The sequence below is a fragment of the Symphalangus syndactylus genome, chromosome 7 (genome assembly GCF_028878055.3).
Source record: "Symphalangus syndactylus isolate Jambi chromosome 7, NHGRI_mSymSyn1-v2.1_pri, whole genome shotgun sequence".
NCBI classification, from domain to species: domain Eukaryota; kingdom Metazoa; phylum Chordata; class Mammalia; order Primates; family Hylobatidae; genus Symphalangus; species Symphalangus syndactylus.
Window position 1 is genome coordinate 19926831 of NC_072429.2, and position 26751 is coordinate 19953581.

General features: G+C 39.3%; 1 protein-coding gene across 1 annotated transcript in view; it reads right to left on the reverse strand.

Annotated features, from left to right (window-relative positions):
• Positions 1 to 26751, reverse strand: part of TENM2 (teneurin transmembrane protein 2) — a 1678453-nt gene that overhangs the window by 1381285 nt on the left and 270417 nt on the right. Inside the window, exon 2 of the mRNA XM_055285322.2 lies at positions 12616 to 12751. The gene's annotated coding sequence lies outside the window, so the exon portion shown is untranslated. The remainder of the gene's footprint in view (positions 1 to 12615; positions 12752 to 26751) is intronic.

Here is a 26751-nt window from a genome sequence, read left to right on the forward strand (position 1 = left end):
TACCTATACACTAATGACATCATATTTATATCCCAAGCTCCAAACTCTCCCATGGACTCTAGAAGGCTCTGCTATCTAATTGCCAACCTAGGATCTCAGGTAGGAGTCTAATACGCATCTCAAATGCATCATGCCCCAAACTCAACATTAGATCTTTCCCCCAAAACATATTATGTTGCAGTTGATGGTGCCTCCATCTTTCCACTTTCTTAGGCCAAAAACCTCAGGTCACCCCTGACTTGTCTAGCACACTCATGCCCCACATCAAACACCATGTTGTGAGCTTTACTTTCAGAATATATCCAGAAGCTACTTTTTTTTTTTTTTTGAGACGGAGTCTTGCTCTGACGCCAGGCTGGAGTGCAGTGGCACGATCTCGGCTCACTGAAACCTCTGCCTCCCCGGTTCAAATGATTCTTCTGCCTCAGCCTCCCGAGTAGCTGGGATTACAGATGCGCACCACCACACCCAGCTAAATTGTGTATTTTTTAGTAGAGAAGGGGTTTCACCATGTTGGCCTCGATCTCCTGACCTCATGATCCGCCTGCCTTGGCCTCCCAAAGTGCTGGGATTACAGGCGTGGGCCACCGTGCCCAGCCCAGCTCACTACTTCCTACCACCTTCACTGTTTCTCCACCTCATCTAAGCTGAATATGATTATGTGTCTGAATTCTTTCAATGCTTTCCAAACTTCCCTCCTCCTGGTTCTGTTTTTGACCTCTTTAAGTGTCTACTCAATGCGGCAATGTGATCATCTTACAAAGAGGTAAATCAAGTCATGTCATCCTTTTGTTCAAACTCTTCATTGGCTTCTCATCCCCCAAAGCCAGGGTCATATATTGGCCTATAAGGGCCTAGAAGGTCTTCTTCCCTCTCTTCCACCCACTGCTTATCTTATTGTATACCCTGTATACCCTACTACTCTCCTCTAATTCATTCCTCCCAAGCCACACTGGCTTCCTTGCTATACTCGGACATGCCAGGTTCATTTCTGCCTCATACCTACAAACTGGCTGTGCCCTCTGCCTGGGAAGCTTTCCACTTTGATCTATCCTCATAGCTCCCACTTTGTCTCCTTCTGCCACGTCTTGTTCCACTGTCACTTTCTCAGCAAGGACTTCCCTAGCCACTCTCTCCTTACCCCTTCCCTAGTGCCTTTCTCCATCTAACATTCTATACATTTTTACATTGTTTTTATCTTATTATTTGTCTTTCTCCACTACACTATTGTTTGCTTTTTTTTTTTTTAGTGTTCAGCATATATTGTGCACTCAATAAATATTTGTTGAATAGATGCCATGAATATACCAAGCTTTGGAAATATAATAATTAATAATATAAACAAATTCCCAGGCCTCATGGAGCTTAAGTTCGAGGAGCAGGGATACAGTAAACTAGTGATTATATTACAGGGATGCCTGTCTCCAACTCTGATGGTGAAAGAAAGGCTTCCTAGCAGTAAATGTATTGGCAAGTCACTGAATCACTCTGAATTTCAGTTTCCTTGCCTGGAAACAGGAGACAATCAGTTTACCTCAAAGGATGACTATAAGAGTTAAAGGACCTGAAGGATATAACATACCTGCTAGAGGAATCAGCGCTTTGAAGATACACAAAATGTGGGCCGGGCGTGGTCACTCACGCCTGTAATCCCAGCACTTTAGAAGGCCGAGGCAGGTGGACAATGAGGTCAGGCGTTCGAGACCAGCCTGGTCAACATAGTGAAACCCCGTCTCTACTAAAAATACAAAAAATTAGCCAGGCATGGTGGCGGGCACCTGTAATCCCAGCTATTAGGGAGGTTGAGTCAGGAGAATCACTGAACCTGGAAGGCAGAGGTTGCAGTGAGCTGAGATCCCGCCATTGCACTCCAACCTGGGCAACAGTGTGAGACTCAGTTTCAAAAAAAAAAAAAGATACACAAAATGTGTTTGCCATCCTGCCTGAAGTGCTTTGATTATGGGTCTTTCTCTAATCCTAAATGTTCCACCTTTCACTCTTGATGTTAAATTTTGAATGCAGTAAGCAGGAGAATTCTGTGGACTACTGCAGGTCCAAGTAAACAACCACATTTCGTGGAATCTGTTGAAGAATCCCTGCTTGTATATTTCTCCTAATCATCTGATTACTGAAAACTAACCAAAATTAAAGCAAAATGACCTAGTGGTTTACAATTTGACTATCTCACAAGCGTTATTAAAAAGATATTACTGGGGTGAAGCCAAGATGGCCGAAAGGAACAGCTCCGGTCTACAGCTCCCAGCCTGAGCGACACAGAAGATGAGTGATTTCTGCATTTCCGTTTGAGGTACCAGGTTCATCTCACTGGGGAGTGCCAAACAGTGGGTGCAGGACAGTCGTGAAGCGCACTGTGGGCGAGCCGAAGCAGGGTGAGGCATTGCCTCACTCAGGAAGCGCAGGGGTCAGGGAGTTCCCTTTCCTAGTCAAAGAAAGGGGTAACAGACGGCACCTGGAAAATCGGGTCAGTCCCACCCTAATACTGTGCTTTTCCAATGGGCCTGGAAAGCGGCACACCAGGAGATTGTGTTCCGCACCTGGCTCAGAGGGTCCTATGCCCACAGAGTCTCGCTGATTGCTAGCACAGCAGTCTGAGATCAAACTGCAAGGCGGCAGCAAGGCTGGGGCAGGGGCGCCTGCCATTGCCCAGGCTTGCTTAGGTAAACAAAGCAGCCAGGAAGCTCAAACTGGGGGGAGCCCACCACATCTCAAGGAGGCCTGCCTGCCTCTGTAGGCTCCACCTCTGGGGGCAGGGCACAGACAAACAAAAATTCAGCAGGAACCTCCACAGACTTAAATGTCCCTGTCTGACTGACAGCTTTGAAGAGAGTAGTGGTTCTCCCAGCACACAGCTGGAGATCTGAGAACGGACAGACTGCCTCCTAAAGTGGGTCCCTGACCCCTGAGCAGCCTAACGGGGAGGCATCCCCGAGTAAGGACAGACTGACACCTCACTCGGCCAGGTACTCCTGTGAGACAAAACTTCCAGAGGAACTATCAGACAGCTGAATTTGTGGTCTTATGAAAATCCGCTGTTCTGCAGCCACCGCTGCTGACACCCAGCCAAACAGGGTCTGGAGTGGACCTCTAGCAAACTCCAACAGACCTGCAGCTAAGGGTCCTGTCTGGTAGAAGGAAAACTAACAAACAGAAAGGACATCCACACCAAAAACCCATCTGTACATCACCATCATCAAAGACCAAAAGTAGATAAAACCACAAAGATGGGGAAAAAACAGAGCAGAAAAACTGGAAACTCTAAAAAGCAGAGCACCTCTCCTCCTCCAAAGGAACACAGTTCCTCATCAGCAACGGAACAAAGCTGGACGGAGAATGACTTTGACGAGTTGAGAGAAGAAGTCTTCAGACGATCAAACTACTCTGAGCTACGGGAGGAAATTCAAAACAATAGCAAAGAAGTTAAAAACTTTGAAAAAAAATTCGACGAATGGATAACTAGAATAACCAATGGAGAGAAGGGCTTAAAGGAGCTGATGGAGCTGAAAGCCAAGTATCGAGAACTACGCGAAGATTGCAGAAGCCTCAGTAGCCGATGCGATCAACTGGAAGAAAGGGTATCAGTCATGGAAGATGAAATGAATGAAATGAAGCGAGAAGGGAAGTTCAGAGAAAAAAGAATAAAAAGAAACGAACAAAGCCTCCAAGAAATTTGGGACTATGTGAAAAGACCAAACCTACATCTGATTGGTGTACCTGAAAATGACTGGGAGAACGGAACCAAGTTGGAAAACACTCTGCAAGATATTATCCAGGAGAACTTCCCCAATCTAGCAAGGCAGGCCAACATTCAGATTCAGGAAATACAGAGAACGCCACAAAGATACTCCTCGAGAAGAGCAACTCCAAGACATATAATTGTCAGTTTCACCAAAGTTGAAATGAAGGAAAAAATGTTAAGGGCAGCCAGAGAGAAAGGTTGGGTTACCCACAAAGGGAAGCCCATCAGACTAACAGCTGATCTTTCAGCAGAAACTCTACAAGCCAGAAGAGAGTGGGGGCCGATATTCAACATTCTTAAAGAAAAGAATTTTCAACCCAGAATTTCCTATCCCGCCAAACTAAGCTTCATAAGTGAAGGAGAAATAAAATACTTTACAGACAAGCAAATGCTGAGTGATTTTGTCACCACCAGGCCTGCCCTAAAAGAGCTCCTGAAGGAAGCACTAAACATGGAAAGGAACAACCGGTACCAGCCACTGCAAAAACATGCCAAATTGTAAAGACCATTGAGGCTAGAAGAAACTGCATCAACTAACGAGCAAAATAACCAACTAACATCATAATGACGGGATCAAATTCACACATAACAATATTACTTTAAATGTAAATGGGCTAAATGCTCCAATTAAAAGACACAGACTGGCAAACTGGATAAGGAGTCAGGACCCATCAGTGTGCTGTATTCAGGAAACCCATCTCACGTGCAGAGACACACATACACTCAAAATAAAGGGATGGAGGAAGATCTATCAAGCAAATGGAAAACAAAAAAAGCCAGGGGTTGCAATCCTAGTCTTTGATAAAATAGACTTTAAACCAACAAAGATCAAAAGAGACAAAGAAAGCCATTACATAATGGTAAAGGGATCAATTCAACAAGAAGAGCTAACTATCCTAAATATATATGCACCCAACACAGGAGCACCCAGATTTATAAAGCAAGTCCTGAGTGACCTACAAAGGGACTTAAACTCCCACATGATAATAATGGGAGGTTTCAACACCCCACTGTCAACATTAGACAGATCAACGAGACAGAAAGTTAACAAGGATATCCAGGAATTGAACTCAGCTCTGCACAAAGTGGACCTAATAGACATCTACAGAACTCTCCACCCCAAATCAACAGAATACACATTTGTTTCAGCACCACACCACACCTATTCCAAAATTCACCACATAGTTGGAAGTAAAGCTCTCCTCAGCAAATGTAAAAGAACAGAAATTATAACAAACTGTCTCTCAGACCACAGTGCAATCAAACTAGAACTCAGGATTAAGAAACTCACTCAAAACCACTCAACTACATGGAAACTGAACAACCTGCTCCTGAATGACTATTGGGTACATAATGAAATGAAGGCAGAAGTAAAGATGTTCTTTGAAACCAATGAGAACAAAGACACAACATACCAGAATCTCTGGGACATGTTCAAAGCAGTGTGTAGAGGGAAATTTATAGCACTAAATGCCCACAAGAGAAAGCAGGAAAGATCCAAAATTGACACCCTAACATCACAATTAAAAGAACTAGAAAAGCAAGAGCAAACACATTCAAAAGCTAGCAGAAGGCTAGAAATAACTAAAATCAGAGCAGAACTGAAGGAAATAAAGACACAAAAAAACCTTCAAAAAATTAATGAATGCAGGAGCTGGTTTTTTTGAAAAGATCAACAAAATTGATAGACTGCTAGCAAGACTAATAAAAAAGAAAAGAGAGAAGAATCAAATAGATGCAATAAAAAATGAAAAAGGGGATATCACCATCGATCCCACAGGAATACAATCTACCATCAGAGAATACTACAAACACCTCTATGCAAATAAACTAGAAAATCTAGAAGAAATGGATAAATTCCTCGACAAATACACCCTCCCAAGACTAAATCAGGAAGAAGTTGAATCTCTGAATAGACCAATAACAGGCTCTGAAATTGTGGCAATAATCAATAGCTTACCAACCAAAAAGAGTCCAGGACCTGATGGATTCACAGCTGAATTCTACCAGAGGTACAAGGAGGAACTGGTACCATTCCTTCTGAAACTATTCTAATCGATAGAAAAAGAGGGAATCCTCCCTAACACATTTTATGAGGCCAGCATCATCCTGATACCAAAGCCTGGCAGAGACATAATCAAAAAAGAGAATTTCAGACCAATATCCTTGATGAACATTGATGCAAAAATCCTCAATAAAATACTGGCAAACCGAATCCAGCAGCACATCAAAAAGCTTATACACCATGATCAAGTGGGCTTCAACCCTGGGATGCAAGGCTGGTTCAGCATACGCAAATCAATAAATGTAATCCAGCATATAAACAGAACCAAATAAAAAAACCACATGATTATCTCAACAGATGCAGAAAAGGCCTTTGACAAAATTCAACAACCCTTCATGCTAAAAACTCTCAATAAATTAGGTATTGATGGGACGTATCTCAAAATAATAAGAGCTATCTATGACAAACCCACAGCCAATATCATACTGAATGGGCAAAAACTGGAAGCATTCCCTTTGAAAACTGGCACAAGACAGGGATGCCCTCTCTCACCACTCCTATTCAACACAGTGCTGGAAGTTCTGGCCAGGGCAATCAGGCAGGAGAAGGGAATAAAGAGTATTCAATTAGGAAAAGAGGAAGTCGAATTGTCCCTGTTTGCAGATGACATGATTGTATATCTAGAAAACCCCATCGTCTAATAAAGAAGGGGAGAAAATTTTGGCCACCTACTCATCTGACAAAGGGCTAATATCCAGAATCTGCAATTAACTCAAACAAATTTACAGGAAAAAAACAAACAACCCCATCAAAAAGTGGCCGAAGGACATGAACAGACACTTCTCAAAAGAAGACATTTATGCAGCCAAAAAACACATGCAAAAATGCTCATCATCACTGGCCATCAGAGAAATGCAAATCAAAACCACAATGAGATACCATCTCACACCAGTTAGAATGGCCATCATTAAAAAGTCAGGAAACGACAGGTGCTGGAGAGGATGTGGAGAAATAGGAATACTTTTACACTGTTGGTGGGACTGTAAACTAGTTCAACCATTGTGGAAGTCAGTGTGGCGATTCCTCAGGGATCTAGAACTAGAAATACCATTTGACCCAGCCATCCCATTACTGGGTATATACCCAAAGGACTATAAATCATGCTGCTGTAAAGACACATGCACACGTATGTTTATTGTGGCACTATTCACAATAGCAGAGTTGGAACCAACCCAAATGTCCAACAACGATAGACTGGATTAAGTAAATGTGGCACATATACACCATGGAATACTATGTAGCCATAAAAAATGATGAGTTCATGTCCTTTGTAGGGACATGGATGAAACTGGAAAACATCATTCTCAGTAAACTATCTCAAGGACAGAAAACCAAACACCGCATGTTCTCACTCACAGGTGGGAATTGAACAATGAGAACTCATGAACACAGGAAGGGGAACATCACACTCCAGGGACTGTTGTGGGGTGGGGGGAGGGGGGAGGGACAGCATTAGGAGATATACCTCATGCTAAATGATGAGTTAATGGGTGCAGCAAAACAACATGGCACATGGACACATATGTAACAAACCTGCACATTGTGCACATGTACCCTAAAACCTAAAGTATAATAATAAATAAATAAATAAATAAAAAGATATTACTAGGATCCTCTCACCTCTTTAAAACTCTCAATTGCAGTGGGCTTTAAAAAACACCTTCTGGGGCACTGTTAGTGGAGGCCAGTGGCCATCTAACTTTTGGAATTACTATTAGCTTTGCACTCAGATGACGTCGAAATCCAGGAAGCCCAGCAGAGGTGTGGTTATTGCTGATACCTAGATATGTTTTTCTCCTCTGGCGTATATAGATCCTCAGAAAAGGTTAGAGCTAAGTTTTCCATGCTTCCTGATGCCACAAGTGTCATTTGCACACATACACACACACACCCTTTTAGTAAATGGAATACATACACATGCTACATCTATCTACCTATTATAACTGGATTATGATATATAAGTACAATAATAAACATATAAATATGTGATAATGTCTTGACCAAGTAAGTCATTTTGTGCTAGCTTAAACATATATAATTGTAAATTTAAGTGCTCTTCCTATGTTACTTACATAGTATATATTGACTGTTTATGATCAAAATATGAATATGTACCTTTAGTCGTCTATAAATACCTGTTTGGAATTTTTTATGATGAGACATTAAACATTTTATGATAAAAGACATAAAAAATGTATTATGACACAATTTCCCATGGAAAACTTCCCAAGAATAAGAACAGTGAAGTTGCAAGTTAGTATTCCCTCGAAATGCTTCCTTACTAGCCACCTTCTTCTCCTTCTACAATTCACGTTTACCCTTAAGGAGGCAACTCAGTACTGTTTCTGTTTCTCAAACAGCATTAAGGTAATCTTACTTCAATTTGAAAAAGAGTTATCGAGTGTTTTTATGAATAGCCAATAAATTGAGAATAAAAAGAATAGGAAACGTCTGTCCCCGAGGAAGCTGATCAACTAGGATACCCTAAACTATTATTCACACCAGGTAAAATTAAAAGCCGTAAGAAATATGCACGATTATGAAGAACAAAATGTGAAAACACAGCCAAAATTCAGTGAGGCATATATGCAACATATTGATGTAATTTAATTAGGAAAAATTTTCATATAATTATATTTATGTATACTTTTTTTTTTTTTTTTTGAGATGGAGTCTTGCACTGTCACCCAGGCTGGAGTGCAGTGGCGTGATCTCTGCTCACTGCAGCCTCCGCCTCCTGGGTTCAAGTGGTTCTCTTGCATCAGCCTCTTGAGTACCTGGGACTACAGGCCTGTGCCACCATGCCCAGCTTTTTTTTTTTCTTTTTTGTATTTTTAGTAGAGACGAGATTTCACCGTGTTAGCCAGGATGGTCTCGATCTCTTGACCTCATGATCCACCCGCCTCGGCCTTCCAAAGTGCTGGGATTACAGGCATCAGCCACTGTGTCCAGCCTCATGTACGCTTTTTAAATGCCTTGTGGACCAAAGCATTACACTCAGACCTACGCATCTAATATTTGGAAAGTTCTAGAGTCAACTATAGCACTGTGATGTTAGAATCCAATGTGGGACCCTTTGAAATGGATGAAATGAAGAAGAGTAGAACTCTAGACCCTTCTTGAGGTAAAACAGATGGTATCCACTCACAGAGCAGGAAAAACTTAAGCTTTCTCTTCACATGTTTGACAAGTGACAGAAACACTGAATAAAATCCTATGAAACAATTTTCACTTGGGGCTTCTTTTTACTTCTAGAAGTGGAGACTATTTTGTTAATGCTTCATTTTTAGATCTATGAGGCTAATTTTCAGAAATTTCATTCCGTCACAATAGCCCAATATATGTTTAGGGCCACAGTCTTCTGCAAAAAGTATTATGTAGAAAACAAAATCCATTAAGGTGAGGAAACTAAGAAACAGTCTCATGCTTGGGGACAAGAATAATTTATTTGTGGATGTGGGACAATGAGTTATTTGGTCCTTCTTCACAAATGAGATAACTGTCAAATCCCATCATACCCCACTACATGAATTATATATAACAACATTTGGTGAAATATGAAATTCTAAAAATACACTGAAATGCTAGAGTCATCTTAATGGTTTATTATGATAGGTGTTCCTGGTTTTGAAATATCTTCTTTCATAGAAGACAAATGGGGGCGACATTATTTTAGAAAGTCCACATCTTTTAAAAAGATGGATTAAAAGCTCTTTGAGACAGCTGTGCTGTTTTGTTAGACGAACAACATTTTCTTTCTAAATAGTTCTTGAGGGCAATTTCATGGTCTAATCAGGGGGTGCTTTGGGCTCCATTCAAAACTGAAGAAAAGAAAATGTTGCATAGGAGAGGATGGAGACCTAATTGTTTTTGTTGTGACTGTCAACATGTGAATAATGACAATTTTAAAAGACTTAAAGGAATGATGCTATATTTTCATATCCAAAAAACATATCCTTTCTGTAGCACTGCTTCATTGTGATTAAGACCTGGGCTTTGGAGTCAGAAAAAACTAGATCTGAGCACCTTCTCTGTTCTGTAATAGCATGTGACCTTGGTCAAGTTCATCATACTCTTATAGCATCCGTGTCTTGTTCTGTGAAATGGGGAAAGTAATTTGTAACTCTCTTGGTGGTTGTAAGAATTAAATGAGATGATACAAGTAATGGACTTACCAAAGTGACTGTGGCTTGGAGAGGTGAACAAATCTGCCCTTTTGGAGACTATACAGCTTAGTAGATAAGGCCCACGAGCTCTGATATTACAGCCTCAAGATCTATTCTCCTACTTTCTGTGTAATTGTGACAGGTTGACTCTATCTCTCTGAACATCAGTTGATGTATGTAAAAAATAAAGATGATATAAGAAGCCACCTCTAAAATTGCTTAATACAGTGTTTGGCACATAAACATAGTGACAGCTAACAGTGACAGGAATAGATGTAACCTAAGATAATAATACAATTAATATATGCATAATATAACATTCACAACTTCCAAGCTTTCTTTCTATCTTAAGGGTCTTTTGGTTTTGTTCTTTGTCTATTTTCATATTGCTGAAGTGCCTCTGGGGAAAAATCCTAAATATATAACAGATCCACAAGGGCACTGTGGAACATGTGCACTGCACCTGTCAGCATGTCACTCATAATCACTTTTCTCTGCTCAAATGTGCACACCTGGGGAAGGTTGAAAACTCAGTCTCCTACATTATCCCCCATTACAGTTGGGTAGGGAACATCTGGCCAATTAATTTTCAGTAGTCTAGGAGGTTGGATCACCAATTACAGCATTCAAGGGTTCTTATTTTCATTACTTTCCTATCGTCGGCACACACTACACTCGGGTAGCTGCTTGCTGTGAGAGCTTGCATTGCTAACATTCTAGAGAAGCATATAAAAGACCACAAATCATACAAGGCAGAACTGTAATTGGATATGATATTCTCTTCAGGTTTCTCTTACAAATATCCAAAGTGCCTATACGTGAGCCAAGTTACCCAATTTATGAATTTAAATATTATGCCCAAGACAGAAATGCATTTCCATCAGAAAACACTGGGATTAACCATAAGGTCAGGCAATAGTTTTTCAAAACATTCTCATTCTTCTTTTTCCTAATAAAGAAAAACAAACGTAGTTTTCAAGATAAGTATTAAGAATCCCTGAAATTTATCCTGAAGAGGGTGGATCATTCTTAAATAATAAATTACCCCTTCCTAATACAAACAAAGAATGACTCTCTATTAGAATAATACTAAGTGTCTCCGTTTGGGCCCATCATGAAAGCAGAAATTTAGGGGTAGGAGATGTTGATGTAACCTGCTTCTCTCTTAGGACTCTGTGTTCCATGTAACTACCATTTGTCTAATAAATACAGGTCTCTGACAGTTCTATGGTGAACTCAGCAGGGTCCAAGCTTTTATTTAAGGCTTTTTAAAGAATAAATATCAAATAATCTGAAAAGGCATCTTAAAGGGTGAAAGTGCAGCCATTTTTTTTTTTATGGATCCTAGCTGCAGGGAGTCGAATGAGAATTTTCTTCCTCTGGAACACAGACTTCCACTCTGGCTGATGGAGAATCTGCACTTTAACAGTGCTTGTGTGCAGAGCTTCACCATGCCCATTCAACACCTGTAATCACACTACAACAGACAGGAAGCATGGGTGCTGGAATAGCGGATGAAAATTTGATAATTACAATTTTGTAACGAAGTATATACCTACATATACATGTGTAGGTTGTATGTTACATGCATGTGTTTGTACACATATATACAGCTTTAGAGTAGATCAAAATGTGCATCAGCCTCCTGAATTTTTTTACTTGAACTATTTCTCCCCCATCAAATATCGGTAGGACTGAAGAATGTTACCTCCTTTGTCAATAAATGGCTGTATGAATCAAGCTAGACCAGTCAGATCTGGGAATTGGGGATTTCCATCTAAATAACAATAGGAAATAAAAGGGTAAGTGCTGAGTCATTCTGATGGCTGATGCCTCAGGGGATTCTCTACTGGTTTCTGTTTTCTAGATTTCAGAGCTGCATTAATTCTTACCTTTTCGTGAGGCCTGATTACTCAGCCATTCATGTGATTGTGAGGACAGCCAATATGTATTAAATTTATTCTTTTGGTTTTCTGCTTTCCTTAGTATTTTTCTCTATTACATGCAACCAATGGTTTTCTGATTCTTGATGTATATACCTTCATATGGTTCCTGCAAGCACTCATTTTGCAAAATTGGACACAGAATATCCACCTTCACTTCCCCCGACAAGAAAGCAGACTATTTACTTTGGATGAAACTTTTAAAACATCTTTGTGAGTTAAAATCACCATTTAGGTACATTAATGAAGCACTTCCCCTTTAAGATCAATAACAGTGACTTTAATATGTATTTTTTTTAACTTTTCTGCAGACTAAAATTTTTTAAAAAATTAACTTCATTGGTTTTGAAACATGACTCTTTTCTCAGCACTTGGACAGAACCTGACTATATGCAAATAGGTTAGTTTCTGTATTTGGACGTTGGTAGCAATATTTTTCCAAGTTCTAAATCATCCACCTAGCATGTTAAATTATAGTGCCTCTGTTCTTGTTTGACAGATTCCAACCTTTTGATTCTCTGCCTTCTTTCTTTGCTACAGTAAATTGATCCTTTAAAACATCCAGGTGCAAATGAATTAATGGTCCTTCTATTGTGAGTGAGAGTGATGGAGTTTCCTCCTCCCTCCTTCTCCACACTGAAGTCCTTTCCCCTTCTGAGAAACCCACATATCAATTAAACTCACCTGCTAATTAAAAGCTTGTTTGGAAAAATCCTTGCTAGTTAGAAGCAAAGGGAAGTGTAAAGGTGTCTAAAAATAGAGGCTTTGAATGTCAATTACTTCCTTCCTCCTCAGTTCCTGGTTCCTTCGGTTGAATTGGCTGGAAAGAGCTAGGGGAGGGGGGAGAAAAGAAAGAAAAAATAGTAAAGTATATTTTCAGGTACATTTCCCTGAGAGTATATCATTGGTTTAGTAACTTCAGCTCTTTGTCAGCAACATCAGGATACATAGTTTTTATTCATGAGAGGAAACACCATTTCTCACCCCTTCTTATACAGCCACACTGATTTTCTGTATAAAGGCAATAGAAACCACAGTTCTCACTCGTTGACTGTCAACAATCAAGCCAGAGCTTTTGCGAGCAGGAATATCAGAGGAATGAAAGTGAATGTGGAAGTGATGCCCTGTTCTTGTTTTTATAATGACACCACCTGCTCTTAGATCCTCAACCACTACTCATTCCTGTCTGCTTTTCCTGAGAAATAGGTCCTAAGGGCAGATTTATAACAATACTAGATTGTCTTCTCTTTCTTTTCTATCACAGACTTAAAAGCTATGTTGTTCTGAAGTAACATGCTAAGTATCAAACTATATAAAATAAAAGAGAGTCACAAAAATAGAACTCAGGAGACTGGGAAAGTCACAAATTATGAACAAAGCCCCCTTTTTAATATGCCAGATGATAAGAACAAATTAAATTACAATCTGCCTTGGAAAAATGACAGCTAATTTATTCATTTATTCATTTCATTCAATGTATTTTTATTAAGGGTCTCTTATTGGGTAGTCATTGGGTTAAGAGGTAGAGTTGGAACTGTCCCAACTAGTCCCAGCCCTCAGGGAGTTGATTGATAGTCTATAAAAGAAGTTGAGAATAAATAGAGAAATTACAATGGCATGTGATAGTGCTGGTAATAGGAAAAACACAAGCAACTAACCAGATATGGGAGGTCAAAAAAGAGTTTTAGAGATAAAGTTTAGTTGAGGTCTCAAAGTTGAAGACAAATTACCTAGGAGGGAGAGTAAGAAGACAGAAAAGACATCCCAATGTTGAATAGGTACCATGAAACAGACTACGGTACTTTTGGGGAACTGTTCATAGTTCTGACCTGGAGAACAGAGAGTGAAGGAAAAGGCCAGCAAAAGATCAAAATACAACAGCATTTTAAACTGCCTTCTGCAATAATTGAAAAATAGTTTTATTTTTTCTTATAGGACGTATAGCTGAAAATGGAAAAGGACAAAGGTTATACATTTCAGGACTTTCTGTATGATGTGCAAAAACAAAATAGGGCATACTTAGGTGACTGTGAAAATAAATTCTTTAGAAAAAATTGTGGGTTTAACTGACTTCATATAATTTAAGTCCAAAATAGATATATGCCATAGAGAATTAAATCATATGCTTAAGGTATAATGCATGAAACAGAATAAAGATAATATAGTGATTAATATAGTAAAGCCCTAAAAAAAAAAAAAACACTCTTTTTGGAAAAAAAAATGGTTTCCCAATATATTTATCAAAATATGACACAGAGTTTCTTTTTTAAAGGAGATACATTCACAAAATAGAATATTGTGTATCAGTCAGATTAGAGCTAACATATTAATCTTGCTCAATTCGGTTTGAGAATTATTGATATCTACTATGTGTGAAGCATTTTACTAGGTTGTAGGGCTATCGCAATTGATAAATAATGCTGACATGTTGTAAAGTTGAAATACTAGCAAGGACCATAGATTTTTGTTTTGTTTTGTTTTGTTTTGTTTTTGTTTTTTGAGATGGAGACTCGTTCTGTCACCCAGGCTGTAGTGCAGTGGTGCCATCTCGCCTCACTGCAAACTCCGCCTCCCAGATTCAAGTGATTCTCCTGCCTCAGCCTCCCGAATATCTGGAATTACAGAAGCTGGTCACCACACCCGGCTAATTTTTGTATTTTTAGTAGAGATGGGGTTTCACCATATTGGCCAGGCTGGTCTCCAACCCCTAACCTCAGGTGATTTGCCCACTTCGGCCTCCCAAAGCGCTGAGATTACAGGCGTGAGCCACCTGGCACAGACAGATTTTATGAATTAATTTATTTATTTGGAAACGGAGTCTCGCTTTGTCACCAGGCTGGAGTGCAGTGGCACGATCTTGGCTTACTGCAACCTCTGCCTCCCAGGTTCAAGCTATTCTCTTGCCTCAGCCTCCTGAGTAGCTGCAACTACAGGCGCCCACCACCACGCCCAGCTAATTTTTGTATTTTAGTGGAAACGGGGGTTTCACCATGTTGTCCAGGCTAGTCTCAAACTCCTGACCTCAAATGATCCGCCTGCCACGGCCTCCCAAAGTGCTGGGATTACAGGCATGAGCCACCACACCTGGCCCAGATTATTTTTTTAAAACCCTCAATAATTGCTCAGTGTTACAGTATATTTATTTCCTTTATTCTTTAACCTAGAATTTAAGAAGAATTTTATTCGTCATAGCTGTATCCCTGGTGCCTAAAACAGTGCATGTCACAACGATTGAGTTAATTGTAGATGTATCTTAATGAGTTAAATGTATAAGATGTATCTTAACAAGTAGAATCTGGATATGAGGGCTTAAGCTCTAGTTTCAATGTAGCTCTATGGCTCACAGCACTCTTAATGTTTTTTCTGTGTCATGTTTTTGTTTGAGCCTTCCAGAAACTGTTCTAGCTGTGGCATCCAACGTTCTTAGGTAATTTATATAGCTCTGAATTAATCCTCCAAGTTGCAAATCACCCTCCAATGACTTCTTATTGCAATTAAAATAAAGTTTCAATTTTTTTTTTTTTTACCAAAATCAATCCCCCTGCCTATATATACTTCCTCTCCACATTCATCTCACATTTTCTATGCTCTAGTTACATTGGCTTGCTTTCTGTTCTTCAACATACCAAACTTGTTTTTATTTGGTGGCCTTTGCCCTTGTTTTCTCTGCCCAGAATGCTCTTCCCCCAGAATTTTGCATGGCTCATTCTTTCTTATCATAAAGGTGTCAGATTGAATGTCACATCTTCAATGAGGCTTTCTCTAACCACCCTTTTTAAAATGGCCACATTCACCCATCAATTTTATTCTATCTTGTCACCTTGCTTTATATTTCTCATAGCGGTTCATGTTATTTGAAATTTTCCTATTGTTTGTGCCTCTCCCTCTACCCGCCCCAACTAGCCTGTAAGTTCCATATATAAGACAAAATTATATTGTTCATCACTAAAGGCGTGCCTTGTATACTCCCCACCCCACCGCCAGCCCCAGTGAGACAGTAAACAGGTGCAGCGCCCATATTCCACTCTGCCCTTGTGTATCTGTTATATATTTTGGATTTTTCCCCTTAGGCATTTCAGAAGTATGAAAATAGACAAGCAATAAAGCCAAAAGACCCTTGAAATAGAAAAAAAGGTTGTAAGTTGTACTATTGTATTATGTCTCTATTAATTGTATTATTACTTGAGGTTATAACTGTGCCTGTCATAGTTGGCTCTTGTTATTCTTGTTATAATCCTGTGGTGGTACAGTACTATGAACTTTATGTATCATGATTAAGCTTCCCAAAGTTAGAGGTGTGTGTTTATATCACCTATACTCTTTTTTTTTTTTTTGAGACGGGGTCTCGCTCTGTCGCCCAGGCCGGAGTGCAGTGGCGCGATCTCGGCTCACTGCAAGCGCCGCCTCCTGGGTTCACGCCATTCTCCTGCCTCAGCCTCCCGAGTAGCTGGGACTACAGGCACCCGCCACCACACCTGGCTAATTTTTTGTATTTTTAGTAGAGACGGGGTTTCACCACGTTAGCCAGGATGGTCTCGATTTCCTGACCTCGTGATCTGCCCACCTCAACCTCCAAAGTGCTGGGATTACAGGCGTGAACCACCGCACCCGGCCTATCACCTCTACTTTTTAGATGAGTGTCATTGTGGTTTTGATTTGCATTTTCCTGATGGTTAATGATGTTGAGCATTTGTTTATATACTTGCAGCCATTTGTATTCTTCCTTAAGAAATATCTATTCAGGTTCTTTCCCTGTTTTTTAATTGGGTTGTTTTCTTGCTATTGAGTTGAGTTTCGTATATATTTTGGATGTTAACTTCTCATTAGATGTATGGTTTGTGCATATTTTCTCTCATTCCATAGATTGTCTCTTCACTCTGTTGTTTTCTTTGCTGCTCAGAGGCTTTTTAGTTTGGTGCAATCCCATTTGTCTCTTTTCGCTTTTGTTGCCCATGCTTTCGAGGTCATATAAAAAAAAATCATTGTCAAAAACAAGGTTAAGAGGTGTTTCCCCTATGTTTTCTTCCAAAAGTAAGTTTTTTTGTTTTTTTTTTTCTTTTGAGACGGAGTTTCGCTCTATCACCCAGGCTGGAGTGCAGTGGAGCGATCTCGGCTCACTGCCAGCTCCACCTCCCGGGTTCACACCATTCTCCTGCCTCAGCCCCCCGAATAGCTGGGACTACAGGCACCCACCACTGCGCCCAGCAATTTTTTTTGTATTTTTAGTAGAGGCGGGGTTTCACCGTGTTAGCCAGGATGTTCTCGATCTCCTGACCTTGTGATCCGCCAGCCTCGGCCTCCCAAAGTGCTGGGATTACAGGTGTGAGCCACCGCGCCCGGCTTTTCCAAAAGTTTTATAGTTTCAGATCGTATGTTTAAATATTTAATCCTGAGTTGATTTTTGTATATGGTATGAGATATGGATTCAATTTTATTCTTCGGCATGTGGATGTCCGCTTTTCCCAATATCATTTATTGAAGAGACTGTCCTTTCTTCATTGTGTGTTCTTGGCACCTGTGTCAAATATTAATTGACTATAAATGTGTCAATTTATTTCTGTCCTCTCTATTCTGTTCCATTGGTCTATATCTTTATTTTTATGGCACTGCTATGCTGTTTTGACATAATCTTATGTATAGAAAATGCTATATGACTCCACCCAAAAAACTGTTAGAACTAATAAATGAATTCAATAATGTTTTGCATGGCACAAAATCAACATACAATATCAGTAGCATTTTTATATATTAACAACAAACTTTCCAAAATAGAAATCAAGAAAACAATCTCATATGCAATTTTATGCCTGTGTAAATAAATTTTATATATATGAAGAAAACTTCAGAATAAATTCAACCAAAGAAGTAAAAGAAAGATTCACGTACTCACTGATGAAAGAAGTGGAAGAAAACAACAAGTAATTGGGAAGATATTCCATGTTTATGAATATGCATAAATAACATTTTTGAAATGTTCATACTACCCAAAGTGATATAACAGATTTAATGTATTCCCTATAAAATTTTCAATGACATTTTCACCGAAATAGAAAAATGAATTATAAAATTCATGTGGAACCACAGAAGGCCCCAAACAGCCAAAGCAATCTTGATAAAAAAGAACAAAGCTGGAGGCATCACACAAACTCTTATCAAAATATAACCGTACTATGAAGCTATAGTAATCTGAACAGCATGGTACTGGATCACTTAAGTTGAGAAAAACACACACATTGCTATCTATAACAAAAAATTAAAGGCAATAGTTATAATATTGCAACCTATCCCATTTTTACTGGTATAGCTATAAATTGTAATTTCAGGTTTATCTAAGTTGTATTCTAGCGTATTAACTTACATTTGGTGGTATTCCATAGTTTTAGGAAGCAATCAATAAGGCAGATTTAGTTATAAAACTTACATATTATATTGTTTTCACCTTTTCTTCTACCCGTTTCATTCATGTGGTATAGCTCTAAAAGGGCCACATCAGGCTATGTGCAATGCTTAAAAATGAAATGCAAACTTCTTTCATCCCTTGCTACATTAATTCTTTATTCTCTTTGAAAAACAGAATTCACCTTTTTTCTCTTGTGTAGTAAGAACGTTTCTGTTTTTGCAGAAATCTGTAATGTTTTCTTACCCTTGAAGCCTGTATATGGAAGACCAACAAGAGCAGGTTTGATTTTGTTTTGTTATTTGTACATTATTCAGTATAAAACTTTTTTTTAATCCACCGTCAGGTAGAGTCCCAGAGATCTGAATTACGTGCTAACTACTCTGGTTAATTAGAGTGCTATTTAATTTTTGTAATTCAGCTTGAGACTGAATAGTGCAAAATCCATTTGACCTGTATCTTATAGTCATCTGCTTACCACAAGTCTCAGACCTTTTAATGATGAACTGCTCTGACTGATAATCACCTTTGGGCCTCCTGTTCCTTCTCTTTACAAATTAAAAAAGAAGCCAGCAAAAACATCCTGGTGCAAGGTGCACAGACAATGCAGTGAGGTTGTAAGAGTAGAAAACTAACAGCAATTCTGAATACTGATGACTAGAAAATGCAGCAGAACCATCTCCAGCCCTCCTCTACTCTTTATGGACATAGAATTAAGAAAAAAAAAAAAAAAGGACAAAGAAGAGACACATTGAGCTGAGGGGAGAGCAACAGCAGGGAATGTGCTGAAGATGTAAATGTGCGCTGGGCGTGGTTCCTGTAATCCCAGCACTTTGGGAGGCTGAGGTGGGCAGATCACTTTAGGTCAGGAGTTCGGTGAACATCCTTAGGAGAGACGGTGAAACCCTGTCTGTACTAAAAACACAAAAATTAGCCAGGCCTGGTGGCAGGTGCCTGTAATCCAAGCTACTCACGAGGCTGAGGAACAAGAATCGCTTGAACCAGAGAGGCAGAAGTTGTAGTGAGCCATGATCATGCCACTGCACTCCAGCCTGGGCAACAGAGCAAGAGTCCATCTCAAACAAAAGAAAGAAAAGAAAAGAAAAAAGAAAAGAAGAAAAGAAAAGAAAGAGGGAGGGAGGGAGGAAGGAAGGAAGGAAGGATAGAAAGAATATTTTGTGATTCAGGCAGAGTTGCAAGGACTTCAGATTGGGACATCAGGAAAGAAGTGTTCTCTGAAGAGATGAGATTAAAACAAAGCAGTTATTCCTAAGAACAAGCCCATCACAAAAGCAGGAATGAGCTTGATATATTCAAGGAAAGGAAAGTTGAGGTGATAGGAGCCGAGTGGGAGAAGTTAAGATAAAAGTTTATGCAGCTGAATAAATAGGATTTTTAAAGTTGGATAAGCATTTGGATTTTAAGCAAATTCTTTTATGAAAGCAAATGATGTGTTTGGAATTAAGTTTTAAACAGAAAGCTCTGGCTCCTGCATGGTCAATGGGTTGTAGAAAGCCAGGAGACACATAGATAGACCAGTTTATAATTTTTTACTTTGGCCCATGTAAGGATGATGGACCCAGGGTAGGAGCAGTAGAGATAGAGAGCAGAAGCAAGATTTGGGAGATTTGGGAGGTAACATTGACAGTTCTTAGTAATAACCTTAATATGGAGGTTGGGAGAAAGAGACAAATAAAGGAAAAATCCTAGATCTTGATTCTAGCAGTTAAGCGATATGGTGCCATTTATAAGATGGAGGAACTCAGAGAAGATCAGGTGAGTAGAGGAAAAGTATGGCTAAGATGCTATTACCAAGTTGCCTATCACAACACCAATGTGGATATGTCAGATTGGAGGAAAGTGATGTGACCCTGGAGTTTGAAATAAGTTCAACAAAAAGAGATATAAATGTGATACTCAGTGGAAAACTGTTGTTGTTCTAAGGCATGGAATTAGAAGAGTATGTAGATAGAAGTCTCCTTAGGTAAGCAGAGCAGAAGACATCAGGGAGAGTGAGAAGGGGAATGCATATGGCTGGAGGAAAACCGGGATGTGACATGCACCTCAAGAAAAGGAAGAATTTCAAGAAGCAGGAAGTGCTCCCACTGTGAGAAACGCTGCTGACGGCTCAATGAAGGCAATGGGTTTGCATTTCATCTCCCCAAGTTGATGTGGTTTTCCCTTTCATAGTACATAGAAAACATTACTGGACTGAGAACCAAAGAACCTGATTTCAGAAAGACAAGAGACATTTAACTTCATTATTATCAACTTCTGTGTTGGTAGTAATGGCCTCTTTTCCTTCCAAATCAATCAAGATTTACATCTTTAGTCTATGTTCTAGAGAGGCGGGAAAGAGGGTCTTCAGCTTCCCATGACCATAAATACCTTGAATTGAGATCTGCTTATAAAGATGGTTCATTTAAGTACCGGAATCCAACCTACATGTGTGCCCAGAATGTGGTGAATGAGGCTGAAGCTGACAGCCTGATAATGGAGAACAAAATCGAAGCAGTCCTCAGACCACTGGGCAGCAGGAGAGAGGACTTAGGGAGCACTTGCCTAGGAACCCCTTGGAACAGCACAGTATGAAAAGCTGCTGGGTTTTGCCAATTTCCTATTGCTCAATGAAAGGAGGTTTTATTTATAATTATGGGTGAACTGTTTTTGTCATATTTCCCTACAGGGTCACTGCTTCCAATACTGCACTTATTAATTTGGGAAACATTTTGGAAAATAGCTCAGATTAAGACTGATGGGTTATATTTTAAACAATATTCCAAAGAAAGAAGCTGAAATAAGCAAGTCAGTGCATCCTTTGGTACACTGATAGGTGGTGAACTGTAGCAAAAAGGAATTAAGCTCTAGGCCAAAATTAAGTCTCATAAAACATCCTAGCTTTATAACCATTTCTATAGCTGTGAAGCCTGGTTCTGTTAGCACAGGGGTATTTAGTTTCTAATGAAATTCTGTGTGAATGTCTCTGAATTACGATACCAGTCAGTGAAGAGCTGTAATAACTTGTCAGCTTTTTGTAAAAGCAGGTAGATTTGGCTTTTCCTTTCCCAGGTCTGGGTCTTCATCACTTTATACCTAGGTTACAATAGTCTTTGAGGTAGACTCTTTGATCTTCTTTCCTATATCTACCCCAGTCTGCAAGCTGAGACCAACTGATCCTTGAAACATCACTCATACTGTGTCACTCACTAGTCTCCGTTGGTAAAGAATCTACAATGTCTCCCTACTGTCCATTGAGTAAATGCCACACAATTCAACCTGACATTCAACTGGCCCACCCTATATATTCAACTTGAAGGTAAATCATTTTAGTCCTGCTGATTTCAGATTTCTCCTCGTTACACAGACATATAAACTCAGCTTTACCTCTTTTTTTTTTTTTCCTCTAAGACAAAGTTTTGCTGTGTTGCCCAGGATGGAGTACAGTAATGCGTTCTCAGCTCACTGCAACCACTGCCTCCCGGGTTGAAGCGATTCTCCTGCCCTGGCATCCTGAGTAGCTGGGATTATAGCAGCGCACCACCACACCCAGCTAATTTTTTGTATTTTTAGTAGAGATGGGGTTTCATCATGTTGGCCAGGCTGGTCTTGAACTCCTGACTTCAGGTAATCCACCCGCCTCGGCCTCCCGAAGTGCAGGGATTACAGGCATGAGCCACCGCGCCTGGCCAGCTTTACCTCTTACCTGCTCTTTCCCAATCCAAAATTCTTGTTTGTTATGTCTAACACAAAAGTCACCTCCTTAATGAATCTCTTCCAAATAACTCCATACTCCTTCATTTAAATATCTATTAATTCAATACCTGTGTTCAATGTGGCACGTAATACGTGTTTCTAACATCCTTAATTTATTGCCTTACAATTGCACTCACCTTTTTTTCCATGTACATGTATTGTAGTCTCAATTAAATCATTAGTCCCTTGAGGGAACACATGAATTGTTTTTGTATATTGTGTGATTGCCTACATCCTAATACAAAGGTGGGCCAGTAGCAGGTGTTTAATAAATACATGTTAAGGGAAGTGAAAAATTTTCTATGTGGTAGAGTAGAAAGTGCACTGGATTAGGAGATTATAAAGCAGCTTCTGGTCTTGACTGCAGCACTTAAAAACTGTGTGGTCTTCAGCAAATCACTGAATTTCTCTGAGACCAAGTTTGCACATTTGTAAACTAAGAGTAATAATAGTATGTTTCCTATTTCTTGTAAAGGCTTGATGTGAAGGAGGAAGGAAACAAAGCATATAAAAATATTTTATGTTTGAATAAAGACATTTCTATATTTGTATATATTTCCACATACAGCATGAAAACCAATTTTTCTCCATTGTGGACATATTTTTAAAATAGATTTTTTACTTGGTTGATAGAGTGAACAGGGGTGAAAAATGACTTAAAATGACATAAAAAAAGTGAATTATGATATGACCAAAAGAAAGACTGATACACAGGGGTTCATGGTAACTTTATTTATAACTCAAAACTGGAAATAAATCAAATATCTATTAACAGGTTAACTATAAGCACGCTTTTGGGATGTTCGTCCAGTGAAATAGTACTCAGGAAGAGAAAAAAAAAAGAATGAGCTAACAGAAGTGAAATCGAAAAGTATCATGCTAAGAAAAAGAAGCCAGACCCAAAAGAATATGTGTTGTATGCTTCTATTTAGACAAAACTCTAGAAAAGGCAACTCTAATTTATGGGGTCAGACAAGCAAATCAGGAGTTGTCTGGTGCTGAAGTACAAATGGGGATTGGTTGGGATAGGGCAAAAAGAAACTCCTTGGGGTGACTGAAGTGTTCCCTATCTTGATTACACAGGTATATATATTTGTCAAAACTCACTTATATATGTTATATATATATAAATATATACTTATATATATGTGCATTTTATTGTAGGTAAATTTTACCTCAATAAACATTGTTGTTTTGAAAACAAACTACATTTGAAACTGATACGTAACTTCATTAGAATTCCTGCGGAAATATAGAGCTTGGTATGAGTATTATATATGGCCTTATTTACAATTGAGAGAAAAAACAGATTACTTTCCCTGTGGAGGATCACCAAAGATATCAACCAATAAGCTTTCCACTTTGGCAGTGAAGAAAGTAAAGTAAGATGGAATTTGTTCATAGGCCTTTAAGATCTAATACATCTGCCAAAATCAGATGCATTATTTTCTTCTTATTGATGAATTAAAATCAAAATCCTTTTCTTCCCCAAGATTAAAAGAAAAATATCTCACTGAAAACAGTAGTATCTATTTTAGGCGAGATTTCAACAGTCCATAAAATGACCAACCCCCACAGTGTAGAATCTACATTTCTAGACTCTCAGAAAATCAGCAAAAGCTGATAACTGTACAGCTTCTGCACTCTCCAATTATCTCCTTTCAGAGCCAGAACACACAAACACTTTTTTGCATTTAATTAAGTATTGCAATTCCAGATTATCTTTGATTAATGAAGAGCGATACAGCATATAGCTAGAATTATGTGATTATTTCACAATTGATCTTTAATTATTCCATCTGATAATAATTTCACTAATTTTTCATAATGTTCTCATCTAAATTCTTATAAATGAGCTATAACAATTAATAATTTTCATTAATTTTCCTTGAAAATGATGTGAAGTTTTTGATAGAACTCTTAACCTTCAAAAACTGTTTTAAAAATTTTGATTAAAGGATAAGCCATACTGTCAAATGGAAAAACTGTATGACTTCTTCAGATACAGCAAGTCAAGTAAACATTCAAAAGTATTTCTCTTTTTGTTGAGTTTGGGACTTGTTGCTTGGGTGTGCTTAAATCTTCTGCCTCTCCCTCTGCGTGTTTAGCATGGACTTCAGTGTCAGACAAATGTAGGTTTTAAGCCAGCTTGACTACAGTATATGTGACTGTGGCCAATTTAGCCTCTTTAAACTATTGTGGCAGTGTTAAGAAGTTGGAGGTGAGAGCTCTCATTAGGAAATAGGTGGCATGGGATTGTAGGAGGCCAGATAGCTCACGGGAGTACACGGGGCCACTTAGGAGATTGGGTAGACAGAGAAGGACTGAGGTCAGAATATTTAGGCACTGTCCGCTGGGTGCGGTGGCTCATGCCTGTAATCCCAGCACTTTGGGAGTCCAAGGTGGGCAGATCACGAGGTCAGGAGTTCCAGACCTGCCTGACCAACAAGGTGAAACTCCGTCTCTACTAAAAATACAAAAATTAGCCGGGCGTGGTGGCGGGTGCCTGTAATCCCAGCTACTCAGGAGGCTGAGGCAGGAGAATCGCTTGAACCTGAGAGGCAGAGGTTGTAGTGAGTGGAGATTGCACCATTGCACTCCAGCTTGGGTGACAGAGTGAGACTCCGTCTCAAAAAAAAAGAAAAAAGAAAAAAGAACATTTAGGCACTTTCTTTCCAGTGAATCATAGCAGAAGACTGCCAGGGATCCTGAGAAGGGGCAGCCCATGTGGCTGGAAGAAAACTGGAGGTAGTCATAGGAGCTAGAAGAACGTCCGAGAAGAAGCTTACAATATGCTAAATACTGCTATAATGACTTAACATTCATTATTCTACTTAAACCTCACAGCAGGACTCTGAGGCAAATATATCATCATCAATATTTTAAAACTGAGGAAAAGAAAGCATAGCAAGGTCATCCTGCTAACGAGGGGCAGAGCCAAGACTTTAACCTAACGTGATCAGCTTTAAAGCCCATTTTTACAAACACCATGCTCAACGAGCTCCTACACACATAACGGTCATCCCAGTGCCTAGTGCATAGCATGTATTCGGTAAAAGCAATCTTTCTATGGCCGTACTGGTTATAAGCACATCAGGTCCTTTTTGGCTGTCATCAGATCGAAGTTGTGCATGCACTGATGAGGCCGAGGCAGAGAACAATAAGGTGACCCCAGCACGATTTGACAACTGTGTCTCATCTAGCCTTGGGATTTCTGAAGGCTGTTTGAACTTCTGGAGATCATGAAGGACACAGCAGGACTAATGACTATCGATGAACTTACACCTTTGTGTTGAGTTTCATGCTAATTATATTTAGAGGGCATGACTTCAAAGTTTTTGGAAAATACATTGCCATTAATTACGGTTTAGAAACTCATAGATCGTCACTAAATACAGTAATTCTTCATGTAAAGTAAAACTATGCACCATTTCTTAAGTCTGCCCACTGCACCAGACGCTGTGTGGTGTATTCAACTTATACTTCTGTGAGTATAAGATTACACTGTGAGATAAGCATTATTATCCCCCCATTTTCTACCTGAGAAAATTGAGATTTCCAGAGTTTAAGTGACATGTTAAAGGTCACACAACTTGTAAATGGCAAATCAGGACTGAAACTCTGAAATTTAATTTCAGAATTAATTCTATACAGTTTCACCGGAATAGATTACTTGGGGAGCAATATATTTGTTTATTGGGCATTGAACATTGTTGTAGATAATTATATCTTCCCCAGTAGTTACTGTAACATTTCAAAGAATCAAATATTAAAACTGTTCTTTGCTGGGGAGCAGAACTCTTTCTAAAATTGTTGAATGCCTTTCTGCCTTCTATAGTATAAAACACTAGATAACACAGAATGGTTAACATTTTCTTGACAGCATAAGGTATTCGTTATGTTCATCAGTTATGGTTCTATTCACAGATGTGAGGCCCAGTGGGTTGCAGATTAAATGAATATAACTCCTACACCAAAAATGTATTTTCTTGAAAAAAAATCTTTTAGTATTAGCTGGCTTTATTTGGAATATTTGTGTCTTTCTTTAAAAATGGAGAAAAGGGGCTGGGCACGGTAGCTCACACCTGTAATCCCAGCACTTCGGGAGGCTGAGGAGGGCGGATCACGATGTCAAGAGATGGAGGCCATCCTGGCCAACATGGTGAAACCCCATCTCTAGTAAAAATACCAAAAATTAGCCCGGTGTGGTGGCAGGTGCCTGTAATCCCAGCTACTTGGGAGGCTGAGGCAGGAGAATCACTTGAACCCGGTAGGCGTAGGTTGCCATGAGCCGAGATCGCACCATTGCACTACAGCCTGGGCAAAAAGAGTGAAACTCCAACTCAAAAAAAAAAAAAAGAATGGAGAAAAGGATATTTATGTGTCAGACTTCTGGAAAGACATAACACAGCAAACATCCTACAAATTATATTAGAGAATCAGAGCTCAAAATCTCACTCTTTCAGGCAATTTCCTCCTCCTCTGGAAAAATGGCCTTGTTCCGTGGTACTCTCTTTCTCCTTTGTCTTGTCAACAAGAATCAGAACATAGGGTAGTATTCCTACATTAGTAACATAAGGACTAAAATCTTCACCTTATAAGTCTACATCTATAGGTTTGTTTGACTCACTCACCGTGTGTTCACTGGTGGGGACAGAGCTTGAAGAATA